General features: G+C 39.8%; 1 protein-coding gene across 11 annotated transcripts in view; it reads left to right on the forward strand.

Annotated features, from left to right (window-relative positions):
• Positions 1-21,596, forward strand: part of LOC121950919 (adhesion G protein-coupled receptor L2-like) — a 182,672-nt gene that overhangs the window by 50,602 nt on the left and 110,474 nt on the right. For 10 of the 11 annotated variants that reach the window (XM_042497037.1, XM_042497043.1, XM_042497041.1 and 7 more), the window contains exon 1: positions 13,724-14,278. The exons of the other annotated variant lie outside the window; for it this stretch is intronic. The gene's annotated coding sequence lies outside the window, so the exon portion shown is untranslated. Of the gene's footprint in view, positions 1-13,723; positions 14,279-21,596 lie in introns of those variants that run through there. 11 annotated transcript variants of the gene reach the window in all.

The raw sequence follows: 21,596 nt of genomic DNA on the forward strand, positions 1-21,596 counted from the left end.
AATGTAAAAATGATCATTCCCTCTAGTAACACAAATCATCTTAATTGCAATATAATCAAAGCAGTCAAAATAATGACAATTGGACATTTTTTAAGGTCGTTCAGCCCTAATTAAGTGTGTAATTACTTACAGCATGTTTATTTCAGCAAGAATGTCCTGGGAGTGACTAAGAGACGACCTTGAATGAAGTATGACACCAGTGGCACGTAGTCATTGAGATCCTCTGGTTTCACCAAGAGGCATTCAGTAGGACTTTTCTTCACAAGATGATAACTCCGCAGATGTTCCACATAGTACGTTGTTAAAGGTTCAATAATGAAGCAAACATTACTAGCCAGCACAATGCATATTTCCAAAATCCTTCCAAAGTCTGGTAGTCCACTTGTACTCCCAGCAGGGAGAATCATTCCCTTTGAATATTTTGTTCCATTTAGGAAGACATAAGGGGTCAGTCCAACTGTGTCAACATCACTGTATCTATTCAAGATAGCTTGTCTGACACCACTGTCTAAGACTTCCAGGCACACATCAGACACCTTTGCAGTCTCAGTCTCAGGCTTGAAAATGCTTGGCATTTCAAGATAATGTGCCAACATAAGTTGATGTCTTGTGGCCAGGGTAAGCAGAATGTTTTTAAAATTGTTGGCATCATGCACAACCTTCTTAAAGAAAGAATGTTTTGCCTCAAACCTGATTGTCCACCACTCAATTGGGGGTCCAAACTTTTGAATAAGATATGGATAATGCTCAATAAAGTGATGTTTGGGACGCAACTTGTTATGTGGGAAAACTGTCAGCAGCAACTGTCTGTGGTCCGATATTTTTGATTGTAAATAACAAACTGAGTCTGGAGTGAAATATGGGGTCGACAATAACTCCACCAAGTCTTTGAGCTCAAGGACTAATTCCCATGTTAGATCACCTTCTGGAACACGGTGACCGATGATCAGGGGAAGGAAACGCACAAGACTCCAGTTTTCATGTCCATTACCATTTAGAGTCCTGTTCTGTTTAAAAGTTGATGGAAGTTTCTGAGGGCAGTTTGTCTTGTCAGAGAATTTAAAAGGAAAACCTTGTATTTCACTATTAAGCTCATCCAATGTGAAATACTTCTTAGAAATAAAATCTGCAAGGCACAGACTTAGTTCTACAGGTACAATGCCTTCCAGCACATCATGTAGAAAATCAGGTGGAAAGCCTCTGCATGCATGAAAACCTGCCAATCTGTTAAGAGGACATTCTCGTTTCACACCATCAACAGACACAAGTTCACTCTGCTTCAACACATCTACAGCTCCATCATACAACTCTGGTGACCGTAAAACAAAGTTCCCACTTCTAACATCACAAGTCTGTATTTCTTCTCGATTAGCCAGACAAAACCTACAAAACTTCTCCACATTAAAAGATTCTTGGAATCCACCTAAGGAGTGTGCAGCCAAGTTGTCAGCAGCAACATACACAATGGTCCCTTTTACATTACAAGCAAGTTTCTCCACGTATACACCAACTGTTTCTAGATACTGAACATCTTTAATCAGTGGCTCCAAAACCCTATTATACCCGTAAATCTTGATATGCTCAGTCTTACACAGTAAAGCTAGATAGATTGATGACAGTGCTGACTTGTATTTTCTTGGCAAATTGGCAAGAACCCAATAAACACCACAGACTTTGTGTTTTTTTCTGGATGTGCCTAAAGGATTACAAATTTCGAAATCATCAATGTACAAGGTTATGCATAAACTAACATCTTGGCCTGAGAGAATTTGATTTTCTTTACAATAGTCACCATCCAGAAATGACCTGTAGTGGCCAGACTGTTCAACTCGTTTGTTTTCCCCTAATACATGCTGCACCTCCTCTCTTTTGAGAACTTCAGAGAGTAATTTTAGAATAGGGACATAAACGACAGTATGAGACCTTTTTTGTATACTCAAAACATATTCAACAGGTTCAATGACAGAAAAATATTGTCTATAAAATGACTGCCTTTTATACTCTGTGCCTAGAGGTCCCTCTCTTGAAAGCAAAGTGAGTGGGTTTGCACTCCGTAATGCTTCAGTTAATGACAATGTCAATTCTTCAGATGAGCAATTATGTCCCTTCAAAATATTTTCAATTGCCTGCTTACTTATTTGTCCAGTACTTTCACCAATATCAAATAAATCATCCACAATTACTTGAACTGCTGACTGTGACACATGAAGGACGGCTTGCAGCCGAAGTAAAAGGGATGCAATTCGCCGCTGAATAGACTTATGTACAGGCTGAAAATCAGGTTCAGTCAACACATCTGGTGACACTAAATAATCCAAGTCATCCTCTTCATCATTTACAAAGGCTTGACTGTGGCACCTAACAACAAGGTCAGGTCTGAAATCCTGAAACGTAGAAGCACGATGATACCGACTTCTATGGGCAGTAAAAGTTGAGAATACCCTAGACTTAAAAGAGCATCCCACAAATGGGCAATTCACAGTCTCTCTAGTTTTCAAATGTCTCTTTAAATGAAGAAAATATTGTTTGATGTTGGTTGGTGCTGAAAAAGTACAAAGTTCACAGCGTAATTTAGCAACTGGATTTGATCCGTTTTTGTGCTCCTTTGTATGTCTCACAAAGTCTGCATGGGATTGGAGAACTGTTAGACAGTTTGGATAAATGCAGCTCAAGCCCCGTCTTCCACGTCCATGATTGTCTTTATAATGACTCACTATTGTTTTTTCATTGTAAGTGGCAAAACTGCAAAACTTACAACTCCACTTCATCCACAGTTGCAGCCAAACTTCAATGAAAGAACCATCTGCACCTGAAACACAGAATATAAATTAGAACATAGTATAAATAACCTGTATTTAGTCATATGAGCTGAAAAAATGACAAAGAATAAACTGCACACAATGGCAACAGTAATCAGAACCATTTAGCATTAGCAATTTAGCTTTTAAAAATTGGAGCATTAACAAAATATCAAATCCTTTGGTTTAACATTATCTTGCCATTAACACTACATGCAGTATCACGGACAAAATTACTGGCAAACGGGAAAGGAAAACAGTTCAAAAAGTGTGTCTACAATACACACACACACATATATATATATATATTTGTCACTGCTCTGTCTTGTAAGGTACACCAAACAACATGAACATAATTCTGCTGCAAAGCCTACTTAACCCTTTAAGACCTGAGCCTCAAAATGTCCGCCTGGTCTTTTTTTCTTATTTTGATTACAAAAAGGTCAGAAAATGTCCTGTGAGTGCTGGTGCCCATTTTCAAGAAGAAACTTTCATTTTCTGGCAGTTATTTATGATTTACTGCCTGTTGTCAGAGTGTAATGATAGTTAAAATGAAGAAAAACACTAAAACGGAATTTGATTTTAGTGTTTTAATGGGGGGAAAAAATGAAACTGAGCATACTTTTTTGTGTGTGTTTTTCAAGAGCTTTCTGGGGGGGGGGGGAAAGGAAATTACTGTAATAACACCAAATTAGCTGTAAAGCTAAACGCCTCAGCTTTCAGAAACCGTTGGATGTTTTCCGATAGCACAAACGGTGACATTTATGGTATTCCAAAGTGCGCTAGCCCAAACGTGTGGCCGATGACGCACTAGGATTTGAAGGGTTAATGGCAGCTCCCCCACAGCCAAGATGGCGTTAGTCAACTTTTTCCCGCGTCTTAAAAACCCTCAGGTTTAGCTTGAGCTGAACACAAAACAAACGTTTACGTTGCTTATGAGAAAAAGCAACTCGCAGTCCCGGTTATGTTAAATAACCCTCTCAATTTCTCTGGAGCAGCTCAGTAACAACACAGCAGAGGCGGGCGGTACGCACACACCGTTAATTAGGAATATCACGACACACAGAACCTCTTTCAAAGCCGCTAGCTCAGCCACAAACAACGGTTACCATACAAAACTTTTACCAAGCGCCATGAATGTGCTTCTCTGAGGGGTGAATGTTGTAAGAGTCTGACTGCTTGTATTTATTCTTTATGAAAGTAAAAAGTATTCACAATACTGTAACCTGGTTAGCTTCCACTAACTAACCTGCGTGTATAAATGTTACAATAACTGAATTTTTTATTATTATTACTAGTTTAAAAATCGAGTTGACTGAAAAGGAATGCAATCACTCACCTTGCTTCGCTGCTGTGAAAAGTCCCGCCGTCGCGCCGCCAGGTCACACAAAGGGCCGGTGATCTCGCTGACAAAACGTATTCCTCCGCCGCTTGCCTTTTCACCGTCGATTATGTGCTCACGTGGTGTTCTGCTTCTTTTGTAAATGGCGAATTAAAAATCGGGTGGGGCACCTGCTGTAGTGTTAAAAAAAATCTTACATCCTTGTTATTTATCCCTTATTAGTACCGAATTCCCGGGACTATTTTTACTGCGCAGTAATATTTGCGCCGCAGGTCACATTATGTGATCTCGCTGGCAAAACATATTCATCCGCCGCTTGCATTTTAACCGTGCCGATCTGCTCTGTTGGTGTTCCTCTTCTGTTAATGGTGAATTGCAACCAGAACGAGCATGGGGATGTAGTGTTAAAAAATTCTTATACCCTTGTTGTTAGCTTCGTCCCATATTAGGCAAGACCAAATTTCCGGGACTATTTGCAACGTGCATTAATATGGCCCTTGATGCTGAGAGATCCGGTTACCAAAATTACTATTTACACTGATGAGTTAAGTTAAGACATTGAAATTTACATTTCATTTAACTGACTTACAAACCTGAATTGGAATACTCTTAACTCGTGATATTAAGTTGAAATTTCATAACTCATTATGTTACATAGAAGTAACTTAAAGAAATAACTTACTATGACTTATTGATCATATTCTTTTTTACAGTGTACATATTGAATTTACAACTAAATAACCAATTAAACTAATGAACTTATATATTCACATAACAACACAACATGACCACAGTGTAGGGGAGAACGGGCTTGGTTTCCACATTTGTTGGATCTTGCTCACTAAAAGGCATTTTAGCAAGATCTTGGCGGCATTTCCAGCGGTGATTGCACTACCTACAGCAGTTGTTGTTGTTGTTTTTGGTAAGACATCTCTGGCATTTCCACCCACCAAAAACTGGTATTTTAAGCCTGATACAATGTAGGGGAGAGCAGGGTTGATTGTCACATTCATCAGATCACGCTCTATAGAGTGTACAGTTAAAAAATGTGTACCTTTCCTTATAGATAATGGACATAGTTACTGTAAAATCATGGTAACCCATTGGTTTGTGGACTGCCGTTTTGAAGCCATGAGCACGGCATTTTGGCAATTGCCATCTTGTTGTTTCTTTTTGAGCCAGAAGTGTCCTGTGACAGCATGACAGCCTATCACTCATAGCTGTCACCCTTAATAAAAAAAAATATAAAGTTTTCATGAAGAGAAAACTTATCTACAGAGACCAAAATATTTTGTACCATGCTGTAAACATGTTTCTTTCAGCTATAAATTTTGACATTTTAACACAGAGGTCTATAGGGATTGACTCGCTTCTGAGCCAGCCTCAAGTGGCCATTCAAAGAACGGCAGTTTTTGTCACTTCCGCGTTGGCTTAAGTTTTCAGTCTTGGGGGTAGCCACTTGCTTGGTACTGAGGTTTTTTAGAACTGGGTTCATTTGAGGAGTTAAAAACTTGGCATTGGCATGAGAGGACTTTTAGTGTTTTTCATGTCAAAATGTAAATATCCAGCTCCTCTGTGTTGCTTCTCTTCATTCTCCTTCTCTTTGGGGTTGGTTGTCACGTGTATGGTTCCTTGTTTTGGTCTTTATAATGTAACATAAGCGTAAAAAAAGCACATATAGGAATCATTTTGTTTGCTTTGCTTGCATGAACTGGTTTTGTTGTTGCATTTCAATGAAAAATCTTAATAAATTTGAACCTTTTAGGTTCATTTTTAAGGTTACTTAAATTTTTCCCCCATTAAAATAACATAAGGATAACCAACCTAAGTGCACCAAACATATTTGCGGTCCAGATCCTTTAAACAGATCAACCTTAAGATGAGTAAGTTCACTTTACTCCTACCTGACACTTTAGACTTCCTTTACATATTGAAAGGCAATCTATTAAAGATACCACTTTTAAGGGTTCAAATGAAAGTAAAAAGTGTGATGACCAACCTCACTCTCTCCTGTTCTTTCACGTTTTGCCTGTGTTGCTGAACAAAGCAAGCCAGTGGCAATTACAGGTGAAGTAATGTGTAGGTATTGATGGCTTTTATTCTCCCCCAATGTCAATTATTTTAAATTGAGTCACCAAAAGCTATTGTCTAATGCGGAAGTAAGGCTTTTGCAAATACTGAGAGAAGTATACAGAAAAAAGGGAGCATGTTGTGTCTATGCTTCTATAATTTCAATGTGGCTTAAACTGGTGGCTCATAAAGGCCTATAATTTACAGCATGGAGTCTGCTCCTATGATAAAGTCTGATCTCTCTCAGTGAAATTTATTTACACTCTTTAGATGAGTCAGCAGCAAAAAACTGACTACTGCTTTTTAGTTCTTTTGTGCTATTACTAGGGGTTTTGATTGCGCACTGAACTCAGACAAGAATGACAGGCTGCAGCAAAAAAGCAAAGCCAAGCATTTTCTGACAACTTCATCAGTCCTCAAAAAAAAAAAAAAAAAAAAAGAGAGAGAGACACAAGGGCCGACTGTGTATTTACATATATACTGCATTGACCACAATGAATAAAACACCAGCAAGCCAGGCTCTCCTGGGTCAGTTCAACTGAAATAGAAAGTTTACACTTTCAGTAGTAGGCCATACATAAACATTGTTTCTCTAAATAAGAATATGTGCCAGTGGATCAGCATCATTACATCTGTTTTCTTTTTACTCTTCTATTCTTTATTATGTAAAACTATGCCTCAGAAAACATGCAAGCTCTGCACTAATCCACTCACTTTCCACCTGGTGAATTTGACCCAAATTCACATTTCCCCTGTGCGGCCAGGGGACTGTTTTTTATTGAAGCCACGTGTAACGGAGACCACTGACCCGACTATGTACTTTGGCTCATGAGAGGAAGAGAAGAGAAATGATATTTAGGACAGTAATAGTTTCAAACTTGGCAATTGAGTGTTTGTTCTTAGACAGACTTTTCTCAGGCAAATATGTCCTTCGCCTGAATTTGCACCACTGAGGTGGCTCTTTTATTACAATGCTGAATAAGTAAGGATCTAAAAATAGGCGTAGTGTTGGGGAAGAATGAAAGCTCCAACTCGCAGTATAATATCATGTTCAAAAGAAAAGCTGCATGGGGCTGAACTTTAGAAACCTGAGGAAAATGTTACCATAAACCTGCTTCCAGCTGGGCAGATCATTTTCCTTCCAGTACATCGATTGTGGAGAAATGACAACAGAAACTTCACATGATATTCAGAGGTAAAATGACACAGCTCAGACAGCATATTAAACATAACATGTCACGTAAGAAGACTGTGCAGGCACCTCTGCTCACAATGAGGACACAGCTGGAGGTACAGCATAGGTAGACATTATACATTTCATGAACCATTAGTGTGCTGTGTTCCTTTGGCTTATCACGGCTGTAATGGTTTATAATGATAGCCTTAATGTAGCGACTCAATAAATCAGAACATTATGAAATACTTACTATTTCTTCATGAGGTTTTTGTTCTCATTTTTGCAAGACTCAAAAATATGTAGCCTGCAGCTGGCATATCCAAAGCAGTCAACAAATCACGACTAAATAATTGGGGATCCGCTGTGCTCAAACATGCTGTTGTCCAGTTTGTCATTGAGATTATATCATGTTTGTTTGCAAATGGCAGTTTAATGCTAATGTTTTGCAGCTTACAGTAAAATCCTGATGGGTTTTCAGCTTTTGAAGTGTAATTTCATTGACAAGGCCGAATCATTTCCAGTCAACTCAGCTACAGTTTCATGGTTTTTGGGGGTGCCAAGTCAGTTACAGTTCTGGTCTCCATTCAAGACTGTAATATCAGGATTCAATTTGCCACTTTTCCATCGTAACCACTAGTGGAGGCATGGTGTGCTTTAAATATGAAGGCAGAGTTAATACAGCAAAAGTCCTATTTGCATCATGGATGATTTCTTCAGTTAAAGACAAGCATCTGTGGAAGCTGAGGCAATATTTTGTACATAAACACATCCAGGATGGTACATTCAATAAGAAAGACGACAACCAAAGATATAGAATCATAGTCTGAAAAATCAATGCTCCCTAAATATTCCTGTGAGGACCTGTAATGTGCCTGCAGGACAAGATATTGGCCCCTTTGCACTCTGTGGTGTCTTCATCTCCTATTGCAATAATATCCGTACAATATTCCATTAGGACATTATGCAGTTTATAGAAATCTTTGTTGTCTGATCTACCAAGCCTTTGTTTAAAGAATAAATAGCAGCCACTCAACCTCATCCAGCTCCAATTTAATCAATATGATGCTGGTTGTTTATGTGTATATTTATTATCTTTCATAAAATCGTCACATTTGAGATACAACCTGAATTAACACAGATTTTCTGCTGAGTGTGATGCATTGTGCTCATCATACGATGGAGAAATAAATGAAAACCTATGGCTGAACTTAAGATAAAATACTAAAATGCACTGGAAAAATGTTTTTGCACTTTAAGAGATAAAACTAGGGGTTAGTCCTTTATATGCTCAGCCTGGTCTCACTCCCAGGGTATCAAAGTCAGCGCTTGGACCCTTAGCAGTGGGCCTAAAGACCGTTTAGCGTCTGTGTTAGATACACTGGGCTTTTGCATCATCGTAAGATAATCAGTGCAATGGGCGTACTTGAAAGGGCACGCAAGGGGTCCAGCAAGCACAGGACTTTGAGCCAGGAGATCTGTGTCTAAGCTCATCAAACAGCGATATCAGTTACAGCCTTTCTGCTACTAAGAAGCCCTTTTAATACAGAGGCTGTGATATAGGGCTGCTCTCTCTTTTTACAAAGCCTTTGCATTTTTACACAGAACCAAACAACGGCAGCATCTTGCCGCTCCAGAGTGTGATTTCAGACAGCTTTGCCGATACAAAAAGAGTTGTATAGCTTAACTCAGCAACATCAGCTCTACTGTGACATATAACAAATGCATTGGCAGCGCTTTCTAAACAATAACAACAGCATAAAACAGCATAAAAATCATTCACATTCATTCGCATATGGTGGCTGATCTTGTCCACTGCTCAGAGGATAGGAGTTAGAGATAAGATTTGTGGACATTTTCACCCATTGTTCTTTCACTTGGAGTTAGCCACTGACTGCTGCTAGCTGCTTTTTAAATCTCTTGCGGTGGGTCACACGCGTAACACACCATCAAAATGTCACACCCAAGGTCATAGTTCCGTCCTGCCAACAGTCCCTTTTACATAGACCACGTTTAGGCGCCATTACTGCCTCTTGCCGGCCTAAAGGTGAGACTACTCTGTCCCACCATTCCACGACTGTACCTTTTATACGGAACAGTGAGGCGGCATAATGGCATGATTTACCCTTATATGAGATAATAACAGTATAATTCAGACACCAAATGTATTATTCACATTTTACATAGTTTTAACCCCAAAAGAAGAATAAATAAAGTATGAAAACTTTCTTGTAGTCAGTTTCCCCACGGTGTTGTACAGTGATGCTACTGTTGTACAGAATACTGTTTTTCCCAAAAAATAACTTGATTTAGTTCTCATGTCCAGAAAAACTGCAAGTGACCCTCAATTATTATTGAGGCACAATGATACATTTGGGCTCTAAATATGTAGTCAGACCGAAGAGATTTAAGTTGTGATTTGGCAGTCCATTTTTTGTTTATTTTATATTCCCTGATCCAATTCCTATAGTCCGAACCATTGACTGACCTTCTGTTACTATGTAGTGCTAAAAGGATGATGTTTATTTGTAGGCAAACCCGAAGGTAGCGTTGCCCTGGTCCCCTCGACAAAAAGCCTAGATAATATAGGCGTTCATAGGTGTAGATAATCTTCACCTATGAACACCGCTTTTAGGATTTTTGAAGCCTAAATACAATCGTATGAAGTAAAGAGCTTATGTTAGGTTATAAACAAACTACACTACAGTCCCATGACTTAACTTTTCCATTACGGCTGTAAAGCTGTGATTGGCGTGGTACGATGTGATAAAGTTTTGTAGTCTCATTAAGCCAATTGCTAGCAACCACCTTTTTAAGATACATAACAGCTTTAAAGTTAATGAGTAGGGTATTTACTGATGTATTTTATGTCGTAGAACAAAACATGACAGTCTCTTCAGCCTGTGTTACAGACCTTATTTCAGGCATCTAACCAAAAACCCACAAAAAAAACCCCATTAACTTCAAGATGAGGGAGAAAGGAATACTGAAATGCTAACTCATTTCCGGGTTTTATGACTCATTCCTGGGGCACTTTATTGTGAAGTTTTCAGAAGAGCTTTGCTAAAGCAACACACTTGTTATCTCCAGCTTATTATAGTTATTATTGTGCACCTGACACTGAAACAGGAACCTGTTCCTATTAAAATCTGCACACATTTTGAAGCTAAGCTTCCACTTTCTTTTACCAATGACTGGTGATTCTTTCATTTGTAGTGAAATGTTGCTAAGAGGTGTCTTTGTCTCTTTCTGCTCTTTCAATTGTCAGTCTGGCTGATCCATTACACAGCATTTTGTTTTCCATGTACAAAAAAATACTTCTTTGCAAACCCTTCATATGGAATAAAATCAATTTCTAAAGAAGACTTTCTACAATCTAAAAGCATGAAAGACTATTTTAGAACATAGTGTAGTCCTCTCAGCCATCTGAGGGTGCAGAATCTTTTTAAGCTTTTAAATGACAGCGTACACAGTAAAATGAGTGGTACAGTGCTGAAAATTATATTCAGTGCCTTTTACCTATGAAGTGAAAAATGCACTTTGGATTTGACTCACCAAATTGGTCAGAGTCTCTTCGTATATAAAAAGCTGTGTGTCCAAACAGCTCATTCAGAAGTTTTTTTTCTTTTTCATTTTTGTAAGTGATTGTATAGGAAGTTAAATTTATTTAAATAAATCCAAAACATTTCAGCAGGGCATTGTAACATTTTGTGGTCTAAGTCCTGTTTCAAATGCTTTTCCATGTGGACAAGAATAACATTTAAAGCAAGGCACTGAACATTGAAATTTCTTGCTGTGAACATATGGATAAACACTGAATGTTTGCACACAACGTATATCAGCATCTGCTCTCGGAGGCTGATTGGATATCTCAATATTCTGGTAGTTGAGGTGCACATTTTCACGAACATAAATTGTGGGTTTACACAGTGCAAGGTAAAACCATAGAATTGTATACTGCAGTTTCCTTTAGCAAGTAATTTTAAATGCATTTTTAAATACATATTTACACTGTACATACATGCTTGATGGTTGTATTGCACATAACATAGCTGGATTCTTTTTATTGTACTATTGTATTGATTTGTGTTGATTATTTCCGTGGTGCACATACTCATACTACTACATTTTCCATTTACATTACTGACATACCGTAACTTTACACACCTTATATAGTAGTCATCATTTATCCTATATTTTGTGTTACATTACATCTGTTTGTACTTTCTCTCTTTAGTTAATTGCTCGGTTTGTAGCCTAAATTATACGGCTGCAACTAATGAGTATTTTCATTATCAATTTATTAGCTAACTTTTTGGCCAACTGAGACATCATTTGATCCATAAAATGTTAGAAGAAAATAAAAAGTTGATTAAAAATTCCTGAAGCCCAAAGTGATTACTTCAAATAGCTTGCTTTGTCTGATCAACACTATGATACTCAAAATATTCTGTTTAATCATCACATCAAGACAAAAAACAACAAATCCTCACAAGTGAGAACCTGCTGTACAGCTGTATATTCACTCATCCTTACATACATTTTAGGGTTTGTACAAGGTGCTTGAGGTGCTTGAGGTACTTGAAATTGAAACTCAGAAATTTAAGTACGGGAAGACTTAAATTTTTACACATGGTCCTTCAAAAAGTATTTGAATATAATTGAGGAGAACAGAATGACACATTATTTTATGAAACATATTAGATGAATGTTTTAAACTTGGAAGCCAAGAACGGCCATACTTGGAATTATTTTCTAATGCTGTATGAGTTCAGAGCAGAAATGGTTTGGTGAACACAAATAGATAGTCGGCGCCTGGATCTTTCGCACACTCACTATGGAGCAGCGTCAGGTGTTAGAGTTTTGAGCTGTAATTCTGCAGTAAATAAGCAGCTGTGTGTGGTGGACTGTGAATGGTGAAGCAATTTTTTTCAGTTCTTTTACAAGTGATGGTTGTGAACTAAAAACAATTTACTTTTTGAAAATAGAATGAGTGTTTGAAAAAGTATTTGAAAGTGAATTTAACTTGCCCCTGTCTTTGCAACGGTGACATATAGGCTACAGAGGTGTAGATTTTGGGGATCACAGGTAGAATTACAAAGGTTACTTTTGAAATGTCATAAGTTACTGATTACTGGTAACCCTGTGAAAAATCTACTTAATTATTTTAACTACTTTATCAAAGTAATGTATCTTTTTGATTACTTTCTGACAAATGTTTTAAACTTGGCTACAAAGCTAAAAGTCCTTTAAACACAAGTGCATAAATGTTTGTCCAAAAATATGCTAAAGAAAGCATTCCTACACAGCAAAAAGATGCAAAGAAACAAAATGAATGTTTTATTCAACATATAACCATTTAACCAAAAATATTATATTCATATGTAACCCCTTTGTAATCACCAACACTTAGTTTGATTAGCAACTGTAATTTAATTATACTTTTTTTCTCAGTGACTATATCTGATTAGAGTGACATTTATTTTGTAATTTAATGTAACATAACTCCTTTACATGTCACCAGTTACTCCCAAACACTAACTGAAGGGGGCAAGTCCTATTCAATATTTAGTACATTCTGCCCTCGCAATAAAAACAAGAAAGTAGCAGAGGACTTTGATTTTAATTAAATTAAAGACATTTCCACCTGGAACCCATCCAGAAAAGGCCCAAATTGGTGCGTAGAAATTCATCAGAATGTAGAAAATTAAGTGTTTGACACTCATCTATGTGTCCTACACCTTGCTGCTGTTTACACTATCTGATTGGATTCTAAAATAGCTCCAAGAAGAGTTTCAAGTGCAGAAATGAGGATTAATCTTTCTGGGATCATGACCCTGTTAAAGAGAGTATTTCTCGTTAAACAAATACCTCTGATAAAAAGTGATTTTCCTATCACCTTGATGCATTCTACTTTATTTTTATACACATACTAACCCAATTAAAATAGGTCCTATTTCAGACTCATTATTTTTTGTTTTTATCCCAAAATTCTAATTATCAGTCAGGTGTTTTTATGGTAATGAATGGCCTTGCACCTTTTTTTTGCACTCCTGATTAAACAGTGCGGGGGATCCTGATTAAAATGCCGTGCAACATGGGTTGGTTCAAGCTCGGAGAGAAAACAAATGCATGATATCTGAGCATACATGAGATAAGAGTTTAATATTAGCCTTAATGCGGGGCTGTCGTAATTAGCATCAGGATCCGGTCCGTGCCTTGCCAGGACTCCGCACCAGGTTTTGCGCGCCTCCCTCCACAGCCAGCTGCTGCAGAGCAGGGGACCGGTGCGCCGTTTCTCCTCGCCTTCTTTGCCTCCAGTCCGGCTTCAGCTCCGACTGTCTGCACGGCGTGTGGATGAGGCGCAGAGGGAACAACCGGGAGCGCACCGAAAGCTAGACAGAAGAAGTCATACTACCCCTCTTCGGGCTGTATCTGTGAACCAGGCCGCTGGAGACCTCCAGACAGACTTGACGTGCTCGGAGTTTCATTTTTGTAGCGAGACTGGGGCGCATCTCGTCTCCTTGAAGTGATCCTTTTTTATGCAGTCTATCCGTAGCGCTCCCGTCGGAAGGAGCCTGGGTGCACGCACAAGAGGAAGGAGGGGGGGAGTAACGATCATTACTTTTGAACAGACCCCTCGCCATGGAGCTATTCGTCCGGTCCCGGACGTTTTGGCTTGAAGAGGAGCAGATACCTGCCACGGGAAACCCCACCGTCTGTCCACTGTGAAGAAAGTGTAGCATGCAGCCGAGCCCCAGCCGTCTTTGTGCGACCCGCTGCTTAGTTTCTGGGGGCCTCTTATGAAAAAAAACGGAGAGGAGGGGTGCTCCTGGTGTTGATCTGAAATTCACACTCCATGCCGGGATCCATATTTTGGCACGGCGTACCACAGTAAGTAGCGTTTACAAGCGGATGTTTTGAGTCTTTCAACGGAGATGCTGGGTTATGCCTCTGTTCAATCAATAGCATTTATTTACACTCCCAGGATATCAGAAGGCAAATGTCAGAAAACGGGCCCACGGGCTCCTCCAGCAGTTCAAAACTGTTGTGATGAGATCAATACGTAGCCCATAGTATCTGATTTTATTCTGTAGTGTCTGGAGCCTCCAGACTTTTGATTAATGTGAAGTTGCTCGGCTATTGGGGTCATCCCAATGTGGATTTCAGTGAATATATCTCTTTTTGATTTGAATTGCCACTGGAGGATGCACATGTTAAAAAAAAGTGTGAAAATGCTTATATTCAAGGTGTTTTCAGATGTGTGGGATTATTTTGTATGTGATATTAATTCTATGACAAATAAGGTCATGGGTGTGAATCCAAAGCTTGTAAAAAGCCAATGGGAGTGGATTTATAAGATATTCAGATGTGATAATTAGCGTGATAACATGGTGGTGAGAAAAGATAGAGCTCACACAAACATCTCCACCCAGTTCCAGGACACCAGGAGCTAAGTAGTTGGATGTCAGTTACTGTCTCCATTTACTTCTCCATTTTGCGGCTATAAAATAAGATCATTTCACAGGGCATGTATAATTCACAGACCTGAGCCAGCCATGTGTGATGATGGGACACACACACATTTACAGAGACACACACGCACACACACACATACACACACACACACACAAAGACAGATAGAGTTTTTACAGGCAAAGGGAGCCATATCTCATTCTCACGTGAAGCTTTTAGAGATAGGGCCGCATAGACCTCAGCCAGAAACCCCAGGAGAGCGCGACTGTGGCGGACTGAAATATCGAGGTTAAATAACATTTACACATAATCCATACTGTCAAAGCCAAATCAGGATAGTGGTGCAACCTTATATAAGCCATACTGACAAGTTAGGAAACTGAGAGCTTCCCCCCTGCATATACTTATATAACAGCTTTCACGCAGGGAAGTATAGATGACGACTCTTTTCCAAATCCAGTTGTTTTTTATACAGAAGAGTATTCGGCTATTCAGTTTTGATCTTGAAGAACTGCAACATTATATAAGACACATGCACAGTGTGTGCGAAATTGAGTCACCACCAGACAAATCTGAGCATATTTTGACCGTGGTGAAGTTTCTCTGTCAGGCCAGCCATTTTGGAAGACTAGATTTTTTAAAAAAAGAAAAAAAAGTCTCCTTAGCTAGGATGAATGTGGCTGCTTGATGCTGACATGCCCATCAGTGCTTCCTGTAGATGAAAAGGTCATTTTATCCCCCTGCCAATGGCCCGTAATGGGATGTTTGAGTGTTGAATGTAGATTTTGAGCAATCCTCTGCTTTTGTTGCTCAGGCTGTTTCTTGAAACAAATGCTGGGACAGTAGGAATTCAAAAGAGAGTGAAGGACAAATGTTCTCCCTCCTCTTCCTCCCCCTCTACCTTCACTCCATGTCTCACCCTCCCCAGACATGCCGGTTGGGTCCATTTGTCTGTGTTGTCTTGGGAGGAAGTGCCATCTCATCTCACATTGCGCAAATGGTTTCAATGCATGCTAGTGTGAATTCTAGCGGGTTTTTGTAACTGCCAATTTCCATATCAAAGTGTCTGCATTTCAATAGGGAGAACTTGAGCTACCAGCCCCCTTTCCTCTAAGCAGTTTTGTTCTGATAGAGTGTTGCTGCTGCTGCTGTTGGTGGTGGTGGAGGCTTCTGACAGGATTGCTGGACACTGCAGTTGGTTGTATGTGTGTGTGTGTGTGAAGCAAGTGTTTGTGTTGGAGGCAGATTTTGTGTGGATTGGGAGAATTTGTTGGCTATAATCTAACACCAGAAGCCATGTATTTAGCGGAAATATTGGATGCCAGAGACGTGGTTATGTTAAAAAAGTGTTTTGTCCTGTTAAAAACATTTTCCCCCAGTGTTCCTCTGCAAGAGCATAAAACAGAGCATCAACAAAGAAAGGTCTGTGTTATATTTTCAAGGAGAAGGAGAACCCACTGTGTCCATGGCGAGAAAAAAAAAGCATTAATGACTTGACGAAAATCTGTTTGCATATTTTGACTGGTATTTTGGCTGCAGCAGTGAACACCGAAAAACACTCCAAAAATGAATTTGTTTTCAGGTGCGAAATAAATGACTTAATTCCACATTCAGCGGGTGTAGATGTAAAGACACAGAGCATTCAAGCTTCGTGAGTGACTCTGAGTACCTAGTGGTGTCTGATTGTTTTTCTGTCGCAGAGATAATATTTATTTCCCATTCTGTGCAGCTGTTGTTTGTCAGTGAAAGAATGCGGCAAGACACTGTTTATTTTTGATGGATTTCTTCTTTGTCTTTTGATACATGGCCCAATGTTCTCTGCAATTTAAGACAGGCTTAATAGAGGAAAATAAACTCTTATTTTTACCAAGCACAAGATAAAAAAGTGCTTTCTTAGTTGTGCATGCCTTTACTTTGGATCAGCATAGGTTATTAGTGAAAGAAAGTGCAGCTTTTGTATGACAGAGACAGGGAATGTAAATGCCATTGGGAGCGCAGTAGGGGTCGTTGGCCCCTTCATGGTCATCCCACTCCTGGGTAATAGCATGAGCCAACTGCTGCTCAACCTGCGAGAGAAGAAAGCTTGCTCCTTCCTTTGTTCGGACAAAATAACATCACAACACACACACACACACACACACACAAAAAAAAATAGGCAGGGGTGGGAGTTTTAAACTCGGAGAGCAGGACGGGGGAGAAAAAGGAGAAGACTTCACCTGCCATCTTCACTCACGGCGGGCGGGTTTGACAGCTGTCTTGTTCTCTGACTGTGAATAAGTTGAACAAACAAACTGACAGAGAGAGGGTGTGATGACTAATGGTAGATGAGACAATTTTGATTGCAACGGTCTTATGGAGGAGAAAGTGCATTTTCTGATGCATAATTATTTTATCCTGACTTTGCACCAGTCTTCTGCTGTTACTGATTTCCTATATTTCCTACCACGACTTCTAACAAAGCCCATAGAGCAGGCCTCGCTCTGCATTGTATATGTGTAGGAGGATAGGGCAGGAGAGATAGCAAGTGTAGTAAGTTTCTTGAGTGGAGAAAAAGTGAGAGTGGAGAGTGGGAACCATGCTGTGGTGTGCTGGGCTGAGGCTGGTTGTTGAAATTATTAAAAAGCTGCTGAAGAGGAGAGGTACATGCATTCTGCTCCACCGAGGCTGCTATCGCCGGAGAAATTGGCATCAGCGCTTCTCCTAAGATGGATTTCCTCCTGGGTGAGTGTTGCTGCAAAATGGTCTGAGAGTCTAGAAAGCAGTGTCTGATTCTTAGCAGACCTGACATTTACAGGTGATGTCATGTGAAGAGGCGTACCCCCCGAAAAAATGTATCTGAAAGGACACTGAAGCTCAACGAAAAATATGCAACAGAGGAGCAAATAAAAAAAGCAAAGGGCATTTTGTTTATTTAGCAAAGTGCTTCGGGGTGAGTTTCTCATTTAACTGCAAAAAGCCATCATTGCCATTTTGTGGCTTGCCTCAAAAATAAAGAGACAGATGACTGGAACGAATGATTATGCGTTAGGGTAGTTAACCCGATGGATGGATATATGGTCTCGCTCCTTTTCACCCAGAAGATACGTCTGAGGGAGAAAAAGATGGCTCCCATACCACCACCTCCTGCGTTTAAAATGACAGTTAACTTTCCCCCACTGCTTTAAAATGGATGTTTAATGATCAACAGAGGCTTGGAGCCGAGGTCTAGCAGTCACGCTGGCTCTCATTGCAGAGCCTCTGCTAAAAAAGCTACCCCCTCTGTGTTGTTAAAGGACGCTCTCGCTCAAAAGGAGGCTGATTCTTGAGTGATGGATCATCAGAGGTCTCTTTGGGATGTGTGTTAACCCTTTGGTGCGTGCAGATCTCTCCCAGTTGGGAGCCGTTGGCAGCGTGTGATGGATGTGTCCCGGGTCTTTAGGCTCCATATATCAGAAGATTAGCACTGACCTGCGAGTTGTCTGGGCCGCCCTCGGAGCTTCTTCTCCAACACTGGCTGACATTAGCATATGAGGACACTGCTCTGTCTCAGGGGGATACAAAGATAGTGTGCTTTATTTGGTTCTGTCATAGTATAGGTCACAGGAAGTGTGCAGATTAAAGGCTGAAGGCTTTGTGTTGGTATTAGGTGTATCTGACAGGTCATCCGTCTTCAACTGAGGAAATGCGTCTCTTCTTCCTCAAATTCCTAAATAGTATCATATAATTATCCTAGAAATTGATGTTCAGGCCATGCTTCACTGCAGAAAAATCTCTCCCTGTTCTCCTTCATGGTATTCATGAATCGCATAAAAATGCAAATCACTCTGCTGATGTGGTGTAACATTGTTATTTCTCATTTTACTTTGAAAAGGAAGAAATTGTAACAGGTATGCACCCAAACTCATGTTTTATTTTCCAAATGAGTAATCTGCAGGGCCTCCGCATATGATAGACAGCTGCGAATTCTTCTATTAAATGCTTTCACATGAACAGCAGAGGTACATTTGCTTCCCGAGGAACCAGTTCGGAGCATTGAAAGGCTAAATTGAATTTTTTGAAGTTTTAAAGCAGATTTTCTCAGATGATCATAAAACCCTCCTGCATTTAGTGCTTTCATGCACTGTCCAGCACTTACTCCGCTGTATTGCTGGGTTTATTTTTGTGGTGTCTTTCAAAGTTCCAGTGTGTAGGATTTAGGGGGATATTTTGACAGAAAAGAAATGTAATATAGTACTGTTAACATCTACATAGGGAGCAGATCCTGCTCTTTGGTGTCCGCCATGTTGCACTGCCGTGTTTCTAGTGGCCCAGAACGGACAAACTAAACACTGGCTTTAGATAGGGTCATTTACCTTTTGTATACTGACCACCATAGTTAGTGCATCCTCTGTGACAAGCAGCATTAGAAAACAATGATTTTTCTAAATGTGAATCTGGGGCTGCAGCAATATACAGTAGATTGGGTAGTCCTCGAATGGAGGTTTGAGTTGGTAGTTTGATTCCCAGCTCCTCCAGTCAACATGTCACAGTAACCTTGGGCAAGATACTGAACCCTGAATTGATTGTGACTGTGTTTGAGTGCTTTAAAACTGGATAGCAGGTGGCATCTTGTATGGTAGTCTCATCAGTGTGTGAATGTGTCTGTAAATGGGTGAATGTGATTCGTAGTGTCAAAGCAGTTTGAGAAGTTGAATGGCTAGAAAAGTGCTATACGAGTATGTGTGTATATATATACTGTATATGAGATTGGCTCTTTTCACATACTTTCATTAAAAATGTTTAATGCTTCAATTATAGTAAGATAACATTTGTTTAATCAAAAAACCCTTATGTTTTCAGTCCTTTAAGGTTAATTGTAACTCATAATAATTCTGTAATATTGGGATACCATGAAACTGCAATATTTTCCAGGACAGTGCATTTTATACGTGAAACTGCTATATTCTGTAGAGGAAGAAACCTTTGTGGATAATTCTGCTCCTGGTAAAAATCTCCTGAACAATAAATACTGACAAATTCGTACCTGAAAAAGTTTCAGCTGGTTGTAATCGGCAGTTCTCACTTCTAGATGGCATTAAATCCCCCTGCACTGTACACACTACTCCTTTAAGTATAGAAAGAATACTCATAACGGCAATTTTCAGAGCTGTTATCATGTTGAAAAGGGTCTCCTGCAGTCTGCCACGACTAATGGCTATTTGATGCCGACTTGGTGTCACATGGTGTCTTGCGATGAAGCCAATGTGTTTTCAAGGTGAGGAGATATTGTCAAAGCCCTGGAATGTTCCCGGGGCCTTGATTGGCAGGCGTTGTCACCGAAGATGAGAAGCGGTGGGAGTCACACAGCAAAGAGAATCTATTACCTAGGATGGCAAGGCGTGCTTTCACAACGTGTCAGTGCAGTCAGCCATCTTGCTCTCTCTGTGTGTCTGTGGAATAGTCCCTCCTTGGTGCATTGAGGGAACAGCTTTCAAGTTTAATTTTGGTGGCTGCCACAAGTAATTTTATAGATGTTTTATACTTGGGTTTCACACTATGATGAATTATCATGTAAAACCAAAAAACATTTAGGTGTTCATCAGCAGCGGTGTGTAATCCGTTTATGATTGCTGGCAGCCGACATTACAAAAAAAACCCTAAATATTTCAACATAAGTGTCATCCTGGCGAAAACAAAAAAGTAATATAGAATTCAAAACTCAGCTGAGCCCTTTCTAGTATAGCTGTGCTGATTTCCTCCATTTCAAAAGCCTCCGTAATACAGAGAGAGACTGCAGGCTCTGTGAGTTTCACTGAGAGAAGGAGGCTTGTTGTTGATCAGCCAAGCAAATCAGATCTTGATATTTGAAGAGTGGAGTTGTGATTGCTAATCACTCCACTGCTGAGTTTTAATTAGGAGACTCATAAGCATTATGTCATTTCTCAGCAGAGCAGAGTCGAGCTTTAGATGTACTTAAGAGAACAAATAATTAGTTTTCTTCCTAGCCAGGGCTACAACAACAAGCACCATTTTTTTGTGTAGTATTTATTAATGAGTATTTTATTCACATACTTATGGAACTGATTGAAAATATAGTGTTTCATGTGAGCTTGTGTACTTTATACATTATTTCAAGTCCTATATTGATCTTATTAAAGGATGAAAAAAAGCCTTATTTTGAGCATAGCAGCCACACATAGGTGCTTTCTTCATGTCCAAAGAAAGCCTTAGTCTAATCTTAGCCTATTTTCTTTGAGATGGTGCTATAGATTGGAATGAGCTTATTGTCAATGGGTAGGTTTCTGTCCTGTGCTCCTAAGACCTTTGTTAGGACATTTTAATTACAGCAGAGCTGGATGTAATTGATCTAGGCTTAGAGGGATTTCACTGTCAATGAGAATGAGCCTGGGCGTTAATACAGCCGAGCAAAAGCTTCCACCTCTGCGCTGCACTCACACTCACACTCACACACACACACACTCACACACGGGGCCGGTGGAGGCGAGAGGAGATGTGTCTTCTTGTTGACTTTCCCTTAATTCAGTGAGGCGTCTGTCTTTTATGTGTAATGGTTAAATCAGCCTCACAGGGCTGGCTGACACGACGTCTTCCCCCTGCCTCCACTTTAACATATCTGTTGCCGACACTGTCGCCACCTGGAGTGTCCTCTTACGGAGCACTTTCTTCATGGTTCCGTGTTGTCACCCACCATCTTTAAATTTTTATAAGGCTGTTAGATAATGCTTCCCGATGAGGGTGAATTATTGATGGTCTTGTT

Source organism: Plectropomus leopardus, chromosome 12 (assembly GCF_008729295.1).
Source record: "Plectropomus leopardus isolate mb chromosome 12, YSFRI_Pleo_2.0, whole genome shotgun sequence".
Classification (NCBI taxonomy): domain Eukaryota; kingdom Metazoa; phylum Chordata; class Actinopteri; order Perciformes; family Serranidae; genus Plectropomus; species Plectropomus leopardus.